Source organism: Triticum urartu, chromosome 7 (genome assembly GCF_003073215.2).
Source record: "Triticum urartu cultivar G1812 chromosome 7, Tu2.1, whole genome shotgun sequence".
In the NCBI taxonomy this organism is placed as follows: Eukaryota; Viridiplantae; Streptophyta; class Magnoliopsida; order Poales; family Poaceae; genus Triticum; species Triticum urartu.
In genome coordinates this window covers 44044168-44058714 of record NC_053028.1, presented here as the reverse complement: position 1 = coordinate 44058714, position 14547 = coordinate 44044168, and positions in this window count along the sequence as shown.

The following is a 14547-nucleotide window of genomic DNA, read 5'->3' as shown; positions in this document are numbered from 1 at the left end:
ATACCTACCTATTATGGCATTTCCATAGCCATTCCGAGATATATTGCCATGCAACTTTCCACCGTTTCATTTATGACACGCTTCATCATTGTCATATTGCTTTGCATGATCATGTATTTGGCATCGTGTTTATGGCAAAGCCACCATGCATAATTTATCATACATGTCACTCTTGATTCATTTCCCTTCCCAGTACACCGCCGGAGTCATTCATATAGAGTCATATTTTGTTCTAGTATCGAGTTGTAATCATTGAGTTGTAAATAAATAGAAGTGTGATGATCATCATTAATAGAGCATTGTCCCCCCAAGAAGAGAAAGGCCAAATAAAAAAAGAAAGGTCAAATAAAAAAAGAAAGTCCCAAAAAAAGAAGAATAAAAAAAGAGAATAAAAAGGGATAATGCTACTATCCTCTTTTTCCACACTTGTGCTTCAAAGTAGCACCATTCTCTTTATGATAGAGAGTCTCTTGTTTTGTCACTTTCATATACTAGTGGGAATTTTTCATTATAGAACTTGGCTTGTATATTCCAACAATGGGCTTCCTCAAATGCCCTAGGTCTTCATGAGCAAGCAACTTGGATGCACACCCACTTAGTTTCTTTTGTTGATCTTTCATACATTTATAGCTCTAGTGCATCCGTTTCATGGCAATCCCCACTCCTTGAATTGAGATCAATTGATGGGCATCTCCCTAGCCCATTGATTAGCCGCGTCGATGTGAGACTTTCTCCTTTTTTGTCTTCTCCACATAACCCCCATCATCATATTCTATTCCACCCATAGTGTTATATCCATGGCTCACGCTCATGTATTGCGTGAAAGTTGAAAAAAGTTTGAGATTACTTAAGTATGAATCAATTACTTGGCTTGTCATCGGGGTTTTGCATGATGAGAGCATTCTTGTGTGATGAAAATGGAGCATGACCAAAATATATGATTTTGTAGGGATGAACTTTCTTTTACCATGTTATTTTGAGAAGATATGATTGCTTAGTTAGTATGCTAGAAGTATTATTATTTTTATGTCAATATTAAACTTTTTTATTGAATCTTTAGGATCTGAACATTCATGCCACAATAAAGATAATTACATTGAGAATTATGTTGGGTAGCATTCCACATCAAAAATTCTGTTTTTATCATTTACCTACTCGAGGACGAGAAGGAATTAAGCTTGGGGATGCTTGATACGTCTCCAATGTATCTATAATTTTTTATTGTTCCATGCTATTATATTATCTGTTTTGGATGTTAACGGGATTATTTATACACTTTTATATTATTTTTGGGATTAACCTACTAACCCAAGGCCCAGCGTAAATTGTTGTTTTTTTGCCTATTTCAGTGTTTCACAGAAAAGGAATATTAAACGGAATCCAAACGGAATGAAACCTTTGGGAGAGTTATTTTTGGAACAAACGTGATCCAGGGGACTTGGAGTGGATGTCAAGAAATCAACGAGGAGGCGACGAGGCAGGGAGGCACGCCTGCCCCCTGGGTGTGCCCCCACCCTCGTGGCTCCACCGACCTACTTCTTCACCATGAAACCCTATTTCCACCGCCGCAACCTTCTGTACCCAAGAGATCCCATCTTGGGGCCTTTTCCGGAGCTCCGTCAGAGGGGGAATCGATCATGGAGGGCTTCTACATCAACACCATAGCCTCTCCGGTGATGTGTTAGTACTTTACCACAGACCTTTGGGTCCATAATTATTAGCTAGATAGCTTCTTCTCTCTCTTTGGATCTCAATACAATGTTCTCCTTTATCTTCTTGGAAATCTATTTGATGTAACACTTTTCGCGGTGTGTTTGTCGAGATACAATGAATTGTGGGTTTATGATCAAGTTTATCTATGAACAATATTTGATTCTTGTCTAAAATCTTTTATATATGATTTGTTATCTTTGCAATTCTCTTCGAATTATCAGTTTGGTTTGGCCTACTAGATTGATATTTCTTGCAATGGGAGAAGTGCTTAGCTTTGGGTTCAATCTTGCGGTGTCCTTTCGTAGTGACAGCAGGGGCAGCAAGGCACATATTGTATTATTGCCATCGAGGATAAAAAGATGGGGTTTATATCATATTGCTTGAGTTTGTCCCTCTACATCATATCATCCTGCTTAATGCGTTACTCTGTTCTTATGAACTTAATACTCTAGATGCATGCTGGATAGCGGTCGATGTGTGGAGTAATAGTAGTAGATGCAGAATCGTTTCGGTCTACTTGTCGCGGATGTCATGCCTATATACATGATCATGCCTAGATATTCTCATAATTATGCACTTTTCTATCAATTGCTCGACAGTAATTTGTTCACCCACCGTAATATTTATGCTATCTTGAGAGAAGCCACTAGTGAAACCTATGGCCCCCGGGGTCGATATTTTATCATATAAGTTTCCAATCTATTTTATTTCGCAATCTTTACTTTTAATCTATATCCTAAAAATACCAAAAATATTTATCTCATTATTATTATCTCTATCAGATCTCACTCTCGTAAATGACCTTGAAGGGCTTGACAACCCCTTTATCGCGTTGGTTGCGAGGTCCTTATTTGTTTGTGTTGATACAAGGGACTTGTGGGTAGTATCCTACTAGATTTATACCTTGGTTCTAAAAAGCTGAGGGAAATACTTACTCTACTTTGCTGCATCACCCTTTGCTCTTCAAGGGAAAACCAACGCAGTGCTCAAGAGGTAGCAGTAGATATTTTGGCCGTAGGCCAAAATTTTGGAAATGTGGAGGGAAACTTTGAGCGCGGTGCCGCCGGACTATTCACTTTGAACGATTGTATGCATCGCAAACGATTCTTCCGCTTTACGCACATGGGATGAGTTTGATAATTCCAATTTTAGTAGAAATTTCCCAGGGCACGTCATTGCTTAATTTAACATCGCTTGCTAATTTGGGCACACAAAAAAGCGTACAGCAGATAGACCACACTTACTGAATCGAGCAATTTTAGTAATTAAACAGAGCCAGTTGACCTAAACATTGCTAAACAAAAGACTAGCATTAAAAACAAAGCCTTAGTACGCATAACTTTAATAAATCCGCCGCCACGCCGGTCAATGCATCACCGGTGTGAGAAGAGACGTTGATGACTTATCCTGGCGAAGTCGACCGCGTCCCCCTACTGAAGTCGACCACGTCCTTGTCCTCGGCGCCGCCCTCAAGGTTGTAGTACTCGTAGTAGTGGTTGCGCCAGAGCTCGCGTTGGTACTGCATCGCCGATTCCTCGACGGACAGACTCTTGTCTACCTCGACCTTGGCCACGCCCAACTCCTCCTCCCGGCGCTCCTCGATCTCCGCCGCCTCCTACATCTCCAGCTCCCGCTCGGCGACCTCATGAGGAAGTAGGTGCTCCATGGCCACCACCGCCTTTTCAGACGTGGGTTGCATGCTAGAGTCCGAGGTGTCATGGAATATCTTGGCATGTGCATCCTCAATCTTGGCGTGGATGGCCCCGAACCGGGCCAGGGCGACATCAGCGGCATGGACGACAGCCCGAGCGCTCTCGGAGTTTGCAGCCACAGTCGCAGCAGCAGCTGCAGCCGTCTCGGCTGCTGCAGCTGCCCTGTTGGCTGCCGCAGACGCCCTCTCAGCGGAAGTGACCGCGCTCAATGCGGATGCAGCGGCACTCTCGGTTTAGGCGGCCGTGCTCTCGGTGCAGGCGGCGGCGCACGGGGCAACGCGGCCATCATACGGGCCTTCACGAAGCATTTCGACGGCGTCATCTTTGCAAGAAGGTGGTGCGGGAATGGGGGTCGGGATTCTTAGATTCGGGGGTTGCCGGCACTGGAGCAGACGAGCCAGCGAAGCTTAAGAAGGGAGACTTAAATAGACCCAGATATTTTCATCGCAAACAGTTCCTCAAAAACAACTGTGTGTTATGTTGTAGATATTTTTTATTAGCTGCGAGAGACGAATTTGGAGTACAGTGGTAACGGATGGTACTGTTTTAATTGTACGAGAAATTTTGTAGTACTAATACTACTGTCATGTCAAATTTTGAAAAAAATTCAGGGGTCATTTGACCTTTTAAGATAGTATGAATGCAACTGTCATGACCGTAATTGAAATTTGAACTACATGTACATGCAACAGCTAACCATAATGGTTTGAAACCTCAAATTTTGTGTACTTGTGTGCGATTTAATTCTATGCACCGTAAATTGGAAGGAATTTTCCAACATATTTGTCTCAAGGCAATGACAGAATTAAGCATGGAGTGACATGGCATTTTAATTCCAAATTTAAAAAAAATCAGAAACACATGAAACCTTGGTTGATGTAATGTCATGCCACCAAGATGATGTGGTAAAAAAATTGGCATGTTTGACGAAACTTTGGACACACACCCCTCATAAACCGAAGGAACTCACTAGAAGGCTTGTGGTTCCAAGAGGGAACAATGCATGTTTGATGACAAACAGGAGATAGCTTCCTCTTACGGCCTTCAATTTTTTTTCTACGTCTAACGTGCACTACTACAACTGTAATGTGAAATTTTTGAAAATTCTATGGGCATTTGACCTTTTAAAAAATTTAAGTAATTTTCTAGCCATTTAATGACCGTAATTCAAATTTAACTACATCTACATGCAATGCCTAACCAAAACGGTTTGAAAAATCATATTTGTGTACTTGTGTGCAAGTTAATTCCATGTGTAGTAAATTAGACGGAATTTTCAAACACATTGGTCTCACGACATGGAGACATGCATACGTATGCATGGAGTGACATGGCATTTTAATTCCAAAAATTTTAAAAAATGATTAGTAAAACATGAAACCTTGGTTTATTTAATGTCATGCCACCAAGATTATATGGTAAAAAATTTGGCCTGTTTGACGAAAGTTTGGACAGACACCCCTCACAAACCAGAGCAACTCACTAGAAGGATCGTGGTTCCGAGAGGGAACAATGCATGTTTGATGACGAACGGGAGATAGCTTCCTCTTACGGCCTTCAATTTTTCTCTACATCTAACGTGCACTACTACAACTGTAATGTGAATTTTTTGTAAATTCTAGGGGTCATTTGACCTTTTAAAAAATTTAAGTGACATTCTAGCAATTTAATGACTGTAATTCAAATTTGAACTACATATACATGCAACGCCTAGCAAAAACAATTTTAAAAATCATATATGTGTACTTGTGTGCAAGTTAATTCCATGTGCAGTAAATTAGAAGGAATTTTCAAACATATTGGTCTCACGACATGGACACATGCATATGTATGCATGGATTGACATGGCATTTTAATTCCAAAAAATAAAAAAATGATCAGAAAAACATGAAACATTGGTCGATTTAATGTCATGCCTCCAAGTTGATGTGGTAAAAAAATTGGCCTGTTTGACGAAAGTTTGGACACACACCCCTCACAAACCGGAGCAACTGACTAGAATGTTCGTGGTTCCGATAGGGAACAATGCATGTTTGATGATGAACGGGAGATAGCTTCCTCTTACGGCCTTCAACTTTTTTTCTACGTCTAACATGCACTAATACAACTGTCATGTGAAATAATTTCAGGGGTCATCACCTTTTAAAGATATATATATATAAGTGATTTTCTAACCATTTAATGACCGTAATTCAAATTTGAACTAAATCTACATGCAATGCCTAACCATAACGGTTTGAAATATCATAATTTTGTGTACTTCTGTGAGAGTTAATTCTATGTGCCGTAAATTAGAAGGAATTTTCAAACATATTGGTCTCAAGGCATGGGCACACATGCATGGAGTAGCATGGCATTTTAATTCAAAAAATAAAAAATGATTAGAAAAGCATGAAACCCTGCTTGATTTAATGTCAGGCCACCAAGATGATGTGGTAAAAAAATTGGCCTGTTTGATGAAAGTTTGGACACAAACCCCTCACAAACCGGAGCAACTCACTACAAGGTTCGTGGTTCCGAGAGGGAATAATGCATGTTTGATGATGAAGGGGAGATAGCTTCCTCTTATGGCCTTCAATTTTTTTTCTACGTTTAACATGCACTAATACAACTGTCTTGTGAAAATGTGGAAAATTTTAGAGGTCATTTGACCTTTTAAAGACATTTAAGTGCTTTTCTAACCATTTAATGACCATAATTCAAATTTGAACTACATCTACATGCAACGCCTAACTATAAAGGCTTGAAAAATCATATTTTTGTGCGAGTTAAAAAATCATCAGACGATGTAAATATCTGGTGTTAAAAAAACGTAAAGATCTGGCAAGTCAACCGGCCCCCACACGATTAGCAGTCTATCTCGCGGCTCGAGGTTTGGTAGGTGAATGGTAGGGATCATTAATCAGATACGGTTCTGCATTGGAAACTGTCGGCTATTATGTTCACACACAAATTTTGGCTATTATGTTCACACACGGATTTTTCTGTGGGAATGGTGTGCAATTCAAACTACAGTACTCATAAATTCTGGCGACCGGTGTTTCTACTGTCCCCATCAATCTATATTCCGGCCGCGAATAAATACTACCACTACTGGAAACAGGGAATTTGCCATCAGCCAGCTCTTTGCCATCTGCCAGCTCTTTGCCATCTGCCAGCTGATGGCAAAGAACGTCTTTGCCATCTACTTATGAAAAACAGATGGCAAAGAACTGACAGACGGCAAAGAACATGGTTGCCATCAGCCAATTATTTTCCATCTGCTAGTAGATGGCAAAGAGGTTGGCAAATCCTGTGGCCGCAAAGAATGTAACGGCGTACCTGCCCCACCTCTTTGCCATCTTCCAGCAGACGGCAAAGATTCTTTACCATCTTCTGGCAGATGGCAAAGAGATGGAACTATCTCTCTCCTTGCTAAAAAAGCAAAGAGTGAAAAATTAAAGAAAAGAAAACCCCCAGCCACCCCGAATCAGTCTCAGCCCACTCCCGTGCGTGCTGGATAGGGTTCCCCGCCACCCTCACCGGTCACCGCCGCCCTCACCGGTCGCCGCCCCGTTGGCTTCCCCTACATGGCCGGAGGATAGGCCATCCTGCCGGTCCATTCCCGCCCCACCGCGAGGAAGGAGACCGACCAGTTGCGCCTCCCCGCCGGTCGCCGCCCGCCACCCCAAGGATCAAGGTCGGCCGCGCCGGTCCCCATCGGTCGCTGCTCCGGATCCAGGCCGCCCACCGCCCCGCCCCCGTCAGCCCGGTCTATTTCCCACCGGATCCCATCTTCGCCGCCGTCCGACGCACATTCTTCAAGGAGCTGCGACCCCATGTCTCAGAGGAGCTAGCCCCGACGCCATTGATGCCTGAGCGACGCTCCCAAGCTAGGAGCGGCACCAGGACGACCACACCCCCGAAGCCTAAACTGCAAGGTGAGCTCGTCCCCTTCTCTTCTTCCCTATGGATCAGTGTCCTGGCTCATGTTCTCTGTTCTGTACATGTGTGCAGTTTATTTTCAGAGTACTTGTTGTGTGCAAAATCCTACCCTGGTGCATGTTATTGGTTGTTTAATTCTGGAATCACAAGTTAATGCATTTTGCTGTTGCGTGTAGCACTGCTACTAGGAATTTTTGAGCCGCTTGTGCCTGCGCAGCTTGCTGACGCTGCGCATCCTGGGTGTGGTCTAGAAAGCCATCAGAAAAATAGATATGTTTGAATGTTAGAGGAAGCTACGGCCATGCACAGCTCACAGCAGCAGACTGCACAGATTGGATCAGGAACAATCAAATCAGAAGAGACAAGGGATACATCAAATCGAAAGAGAGCAACTCATGACTCATAGGAGTAGGAAGGAGAATCCTTGGGTTTTATCAAAAATTTGCGAGCTTTCCATGGAACAGTGATTAAATACTGCAAAGGTAAACTCTAATTAGTCATTAATTAGTTAGAAAATAGATAGATGGACTGGTGCTAAGTAAAGGTAATTGTAAAACTAGAACTGAACTATACATAATTTCAAACAGTTTGCAAGCTACGAGCAAAAATCCGATGTCGGCACTGCAGTTTTGGGATCAATAGGAATTTCCAACAGTACCAAAAAAAATTGTGGTATTAATAGTAATTTCCTACAGTACAAAAAATATTACTTATTTAAAGTTTGTAAGCTACGAGCAAAAATCTGATGATGGTGCTCTAGTTTTGAGTAAGAGCATATTATTTTGTGGTATTAATAGTAATTTCCAACAGTACAAAAAATTTATTACTGATTTACAATTTGCAAGCTACGAGCAAAAATCTGATGCTGGCACTGCAGTTTTGGGTAAGAACATATTATTTTGAAAGCACGAAAGTTGGAGACATTTCCTCTAGATATCAGGTGTGGTCTCATTTTCGTTGTTTCGGAGGTACAAAATAAATGTGGAGTTGTAGTATATGTTTGTGTGAAAAGCTATGAATAGTCTTTTTCAAAGGAGTTTGACTCTCACAGGTTTGGGCAGTTGCAGTGTGAGGTGCTTGTGGCAAGGTGCTGCTTCAAAGAAAACAACATGCAGAGGAGGACAGAAAGGAGGCAGGCCGCTCGCAGTTCCAGTGTTGTCTACGACGGTGCACAAAAAGGAGGAGGCGAGATGGTGAAGATCGACGTGTTGTCGCCGCCTCCTGGTGAGACTCCCACAAGATATTAGATGCGTACTCGCCTACCATGTCCTCCCAACGCCATTCGCCAAGCTCAAATTTGGGGCACCCAAATTTTCACCATAGGTGAAAAGGTCACTAACCACTCCCTAATGGTATTTCCAAGCAACTTCGCTTCTCATGTATACCAGCGTAATGTTTCAACTTTCAACCATGCATAGCGAACGACATCATCTTTTGTCTACTTAAGAAGCCTTGGTCCTTCATGATTATTTCATGCTTTTGATTGTAGATAAATAATGCTTTATGGTTCTGTATTGCCACTCCTTACTGTTTGTCAAGATCTAACTATGATTTGCAATGCAGGAGCCTGGGTTATCCAGTGATTGGTCTCTTAAGTAAAATATATGTGGCATAATTAGCTTTTCTATTTCCATGTCTTCTTCAAAGACTGAGCTTATGCGTTGTTCTGTACCCCGGCCCCTGCATGTATTTCGTGAAGCGTCTGTGTATATTGATGTTTTCCATCTTCCTTCTTTTGGAATCCCTTTTTCAATTATGCTACCATCTTAACTTGCAGATTTGAGACAAGATTACCCAACCAAATTTACTCTACGTCTCCGGCAATTTAGATTATTAGTAGTACAATATAAATTTATCATACATTGCCAGAAAAACAGCAAGCAACACCAGCCCTTCGTCAACTCTAATAGTACTGTTGTACGTACTGAAGTTCATTTGTTTCACTTCTTTTTTTATAGCCATGAAACAGCCTTGGTACGTTACTCATTTTAGATTCTTAGATATCTCTGCACATGCTTCCATGTGGTAGCCATTGTTGTTTCGTTTCATAAAAGTTACCATATTCGAGCATTCTTATATGCATATTTGTTTCCTAGATCTGTCAACACGAGTGTCGACCTAAGGTCCTAAAACATTTATGGTGAATTATGTATTACAACAAAATCATTCTGCGAAAAAAGCCCATGTAGAAAATTACTCGATATTCTCTCTTTTATACTAAAATCTAACATATAGTAAATCGAGAAAAATAGCATGTGCCATCCGCAGCTCCTTACTGTTCTTTGCATATTGTATATTTATAATACATGGAGCTTTACCAATGTGTACTGTATTTGAAACAATACGTTGATTATGGCATCAAGGGTGAAAACAAATATGTAGTTGTATATGATCTCCAAATTTTGTTTCTCCTAGGTATTTTAAGGATACACAAATGTAGTTGTATATAACCTCCAAGTATCTATTTCCACAACAAGCTTCTATAGTCCCCTTAATTTCATTTGCACAATTGTTTTGATAAATTAGGTCTAGATTCATTGTGCCACTCCATATTTCAGAATACATGTGTGGGAACGAAGCATATAACTAATATATTTTCATGTTGTAATTATAAGAGGCTGATTTCATCTATTCATCATTTCATCCATGTTGCATGAAAATGCCAATTGTGTTTAAAGAAGAAAGAAACACTCATTGTTTGAGTTCAATCCAATATATTGTAGCAGCAAATATTCTTATCCCTGAAAAACTATCTCAATTTTGAATTAGTATGAATTTGCAGTGGCCCATCCTAGAGATAATTAGACCGCTCCTGAAATTAAGACTACACATTGCTAATGTCGCAAGTGTTTAAAATGGCCACTCTGACTACATTTTCAGCTAAGGGTTACTCATTTAACTAATACGTACTACACTTTGGAGTACCTTTCACGCCAAATAAGAGTACTATATGCAGCAGTTTTAAGAAAACCTCTCTCACATGATTAATTTTCATACCCATACGATTATGTACTTTACAACACTATGGTTGCCTATTATCAGCATTTTTTAGGATGGTAGGACCAAGTATTGGATGATATTTCACAACCTAAATCATTTTTATCTTTTCTAAAAATAAAATTTATTGAATTTAATACCTTATGGATCAAATAAGTATATGGTATTTATTTTAGTAGGAATGTATGTATGTTTGCCACGGGGATACTAAGCCTTTGCATAGTTTCAAGACATATCAATTGTGATTAAATTATCTTTATCACTAATAACTAGCCCGTGCAGTCACACGGGTTGACGACTAGTGACTGCTAATGTTTGAACAAATTTCAGAATAGTGAAATGCATTTTTTGGCTATGCAGAAAATGTACTGCTATATGTGTGTAGTTATACTGCTAGTGGTATATGTGTGCAAATGTACTGCTATATGGTTCATATGCGTAAACTTTTGTTGTATGACATATAACAAAACTGGTTATTCGTCTTTATTATAACTTGTCTTAACTGGGAATATTTGTGGCACTGTAGTACACGCACTAGCAAAAAAGAACGGTCTAGGGGTGAGCTCGACTATCATCTCTTCCCCCTCCCCTATTTGCTTTGTTTCGTTCGTCGTGCCGATGCCAATAGATTTTTATTTCATGTCAAGTCTCATAACCTAGGTGTCTCCCGTTCGAAAGGGCGACATCTATAAATATGCATTTCTTTGCATATTTATAACTGTCATAAGATTGTCCATATGGAGAGCGTCTCCCATTCGAAAGGGCGACATTTATGGCCATCTGGAGAGCACAAATGAAACTTGCTTCAACAAAGTTGTATATTCAGTTATTTCTCTTCGAGCTGTTGCTTGTCATTTTATTTGGCTGTCTTTTAAAGTTTTTATACATGTTCGATCATTACCAGAAAGTGATCTTTTAAGCAATATCTTATACACACTGACATCAAGCTTAGAAGATTCAGTAAAGATTTAGGATATGCTTATAGATGTTTTGAGGATCATGTAGCATGCTTTTCTTTACAGTCCACTTTTGTCGGATAGAATTTATCTTAATTTGGTGCATTCATGCTAACGAGACATTGCAAATGATCTTTAAGTTGGTGCAACATAACTCCCGACAAGCATCGACGTCTGCCATTGGCGCGAGCAAGAACCCTGATCCTCCTCCGTCAGCCACTACCGCGAGCAAGAACCTTGATCCTTCACCTACGGGTTGACGGTAAGTTTTGCCTAGTGCTTTTCTTAATTAGCTCCAAAATGACCTATTTAACATAGGATAGCTCTAAAATGACCTCTACTTAGCATTTTTTCCTCCAAAATGACTTAATATGCTTAGCTAGCTCAAAAATGACCTATTTAACCTAGGATAGCTCTAAAATGACCTATACTTAGCATTTTTTCCTCCAAATGACTTAATATGCTTAGCTAGCTCTAAAATGACTTACGAAATGACATATTTTAGCTTTGAAATGACTTCATATGCTTAGCTAGCTCCAAAATGACATAATAAACTTATTAGTTCCAAAATGACCTTACTTAGCATTTTTTACACCAAAATGACTTAGTATGCTTAGTTAGCTCAAAAATGACATAATAACCATACTTAGCTCCAAAATAAACTATTTTACAGATATAAGTTGCATCATAATAATCTTCACATTTTAGTTGCATCATAATAATCTTCTTCTTCTAGTCTTCTTCTTCTAACTTTCTTCTTTCCCATTTTGTAAATTTGCTTCAGATCACGGAAGCTTGGGTTGATGGAGTGCTTGTCTTTAGTTTTTGTTTTGACTTTGTGAAACTTGCTACCTATGATGAAACTGTGTAATATTGATGAAACTATGTATATGTATGGATGAAACTTGCTACTATTGGTAACATGTGTTGGATATGTGTTCGATATATATGTGTTCATGACCATTGGTAATATGTGTTGAATTTTCTATATTGGTCATATAAATATATTTGTGTTTGATTTTCTGTGAAAATGAATTGATATAAGAAAAAACAAAATTAAATGGGGCAATATAGGCACTTTGCCATCTGCTGGCAGATGGCAATGAGGCCACATGTCATCTACATGTAAAATTTGGGCTGGCCTATTTGGGCCCTTTGCCATCTGCCAGCAGATGGCAAAGCTCTTTGCCATCTGCTGGCAGACGGCAAAGCATGCAGCCTTTGCCATCTACTGGCAGACGGCAAAGAGCTTGCAGCCTTTGCCATCTGCTGGCAGACGGCAAAGTATGCCGTTAGCCTTCTAACCCCGTTAAGAGGCTTTGCCATCTGCCAGCTGATGGCAAAGGCACAGGCTCTTTGCCATCAGCCAGCAGACGGCAAAGAAGCGTTTGCCGGCAGGGTTTCAGACAAACTGTTTGCCATCTGCTGGCAGATGGCAAAGACTTTGCCATCCGCTGACAATGCCTTTGCCATCTGCCATGGCAGATGGCAAAGTGCCAGATTCCAGTAGTGTACCTTCCTCGCGTCGTCCTGCATGCATTCTCATCTACATCCTCCTCAACCTCTCTCTCTCTCTCTTTCTCTCTCTCTCTCTCTCAAATCTCTGCCATAGCGCCGCCGGTCTGCCCAACCGCCGACGAGGAGTCACCGCACCCCGAGGACGCTCACTCGATTAGCTGCGACGAGGACCCCTACGCGCCGCCTGACGAGGTTGCGCCGGACCCCCCAACTTTGGATCGATTTTGGGGCTAGTACAATCTTTGTCTATGGAACTCGCTGCCGCCGACTGAGAAAGCCAGGCAAGTGGCATTCAAGAAGGAGATGGCGGAGGAGGAAGCCAGGTACCAGGCGGCCTGTAAAGCCCATGATGCCTCCTGGAAAAAGGAGTCGGTGGAGCTTTGGGACCGAACACGTCGTCGTGCCGAGGAGGTGTACAAAGACGGGTACTTCGCGAGGAAGGCGGTGGGTGCCTCGTCGCTGCATGGAGGTGGGCTAATAAGCTCCAGCATGCCACCGAAGAGGAGCTCCGGTGGGCGCCCAACGAAATGGCTAGATCAGCCGTGCGTGTCCGTCAGCAAGAGGCAGATCAGTACGTCAAGCGCTACGAGGCGGAGGAGGCGGAGTACTGCCTCCGCATTGGGAAGACGCCGCGCACCAGGGAACTGCTGGCGAGGGCCTGCCGGAATACTGGCCCCAGGAAGGATTATTAGTTTTAGTATTGTTTGTTTTCAATTTTATGCATTGTACCTAGTATTTAAGTATCATCACGTATATGTGATGAGCTAATGAACATTTAATATATATATATATATATATTATGAATCTATCTATTATTGTATACTAATTTGAATCTAGATGTTATCATCCACATATAAAGAATGGAAAGCGTATATACACACATTGAAACAGAACATATAAGAATGGAAAACAAAGTACACACATTGAAACAGATCAATAAACTGAACAATACTATGATTGTTGTGAATACATACCTATCCACGTCGAAACGACTTTTCAAAATAAAAAACGTCCACGAGACCATGACCAGCAGCCCTAGCCTACGGTAGCTCTTGGCTCTGCCTGAACTCATGCAGGCGTTCGTCCAAGCGGTCGACATGCTCGCGGTACATCTGGAGCGCGATCTCGAGCTCCAAGTTGGCTATTTCATCGGAGATCACCAGCTCAAGGATGTGACCGCCATGTTCCTCTACTGCACCCAGGTGGACACCTGGGGTCCACCTGGGCCAAGGAGGCAGTCGAGCCTACGGACCAGCGCGTTGGCATCCAGCGGGCCACAGACAAGGCGAACAGCGACACCCATGCGAACGGCGCAGCAGGCGTCCGGTGCAAGTATGGCTTGGCTGGCCTCTGGTGCAAGTATGGTGCTGAGGGCCTCTGCCCACTCCTGGCGAGGAATGGGGGTACTGATCGGACGTGTACCCAGATGCGACACTATGTCGAAAGCAGGCAAGAGCCGATGGACCCGCTCTTGCTGTGTGGCGCGCCGCGCCTCTCGCTCTGCGGCGCTCCAACGGTCTCGCCGTGCGGCGAGCCGCAGCCTATCGGCATGGACATGCCTAGCTTGCTCTGCGGCGCGCCATTGATCATGTTGTGCGGTGAGTTGCAGCCTGTCGGCGCTGACATGCCTATCTTGATCCGCGACGCTCAAGCGCCATGCGCCAAAGTTCTGCTCAACCCTGGCGATGACGCGCATCACGGCGTCGTCCATCGCGTTGCCGGGGAGC